Below are 1,815 nucleotides of genomic sequence, written 5' to 3'. Positions count from 1 at the left end.
CTTGTATTGATGAGTGATTTCCTGATTAAATCCTGCTGAGTCACAAGTAGCAAACACAAGCTATGCAATTTGTTAGAGATGCAAATGATGCATATGCAGATGATATGAGGTGGTATCTTAGGTCAAAAATTGGGGTATGACAGATGCCCCTATTTAAGTTTCTTCAACCTGAGACATGAAGATTGAAAATCTTCGTTTTGATAGGGTGGAAGAGACTTAAATATCAGAAGACGCAAATTTTGGACCTAAGATACCAAAATTGCGAATGATGCAAGGATATCTTTACCGAGGGGATATCAAGAACTGACTCCGCTGGGGAAAAGAGATCGGGAAGGATGTCTCAATTCGTTTTAGGAAGAGAATCCGTTTTGTCTTTTCGGGAAAGCAAGTGTATGCTCCACCGGGGAATGATAGCTTTGTAAGAAAAGCTTACCTATTGACATTATCGACTATCTACATGGGGATAGACTTGTTTAATAATGCGAAGGTGAAAGGTATGAAACTGTGTTACCGACTATCAGCATGGTGATAGACTTGACAAGGTAAAAGAGTTTCAAAGTTTTGGTTAATATTACCGACTATCAGCCTTGTGATAGACATGTTTAATAATATAACCAGAACAAAAGGTTACCGACTACCAGCCTTGTGATAGTGGTTTTTGAAGACATGATCCATTATCAGCCGAGTGATAGAATGATCTTGGAGACTTTGCTAGGGAAATTACTGGTTATTCAGCCTTGTGAACAGTAATAAGGCCCTGATTGTCAAGTGGTCTTTATGATTGATTTCCTTGAGAGGAAAAAGCTTTTGAAAGAGACATAAGCCGCTCAGATGATAAGGCTATTGCTTATTGTCTGTTTTTTTTTTCACGACTCTATTTGAGGAATCGGAATTTGAATCTTTGGTAAAGACAAGGTTCTAACCAAGAATGAATTGGAAAGAAATAGTCAAACAAGACTTTGTACCCATGAGGAATGAACTCGAATGGGGATTTTCTCCTTTGTTTTGGAGAGGAGAAACTAAAGCAACCTTCTTCCACGAGGAATGATCTCAGTGGGGAACTGGAGAAACAAAATGTTCTTTCTGCTTATGGGTGACAACCTACTTGGAGAGATGACACGCCCATATTTGTTTCTTTTTCTTCTTTTTTTCTTTTTCTTTTTTTCGAGGATAGATATATCCTGAACAAGTGATTTTTTAAGCAAACATGAAAAATGCAAGAATGCATAAATGATGCAAATATGTATGAATGATGAATGTCATGAATGTCGCATGCATGCTGACAATACTGACAGACAAAGAAGTATATACTGGAGAAGGACCAACGTCGCAATACAACCAGATACTTGGCAAATGTTTTTCAACACGGTGATGAATGGTGTTGCGTGCTTTAAACTTCTCTGGGGAAGATGAGCATCTTTTCTCATTGAGATGAAAGAACCTCCTCACTGGAGATGGAAAATCTTCGTCACTGGGGATAAAAGATCCTCTTCACTGGGGATAGAAGAGCTTCTTCACTGGGGATAAAAGATCTTTTTTACCTCGAGGGGTAATTGCTTCAAGAATTCTTTTCTGGGACAAGAATACCGTTGTCTCAACAATTTTTCCAGGAGAATCCTTTTTGTTCATCCTGTGGAGACGACTGCTGATGTTCCTTCCGTTGTTCACAACTTAAAGGAAAATTTTGCTTTTATTTTGAAAAAGAAAAGTGAAGTAAATTCATTTAAAACTTATTTTTCTTTTTTTTTTCAAAAACGAATAACACAATTAAAGCGTCATTTTACAAGCTAAAAGAAATTAAAGATCGCAAACAAA

The sequence above is a fragment of the Vicia villosa genome, linkage group LG7 (genome assembly GCF_029867415.1).
Source record: "Vicia villosa cultivar HV-30 ecotype Madison, WI linkage group LG7, Vvil1.0, whole genome shotgun sequence".
Classification (NCBI taxonomy): domain Eukaryota; kingdom Viridiplantae; phylum Streptophyta; class Magnoliopsida; order Fabales; family Fabaceae; genus Vicia; species Vicia villosa.
This window is presented reverse-complemented; position numbering follows the sequence as displayed.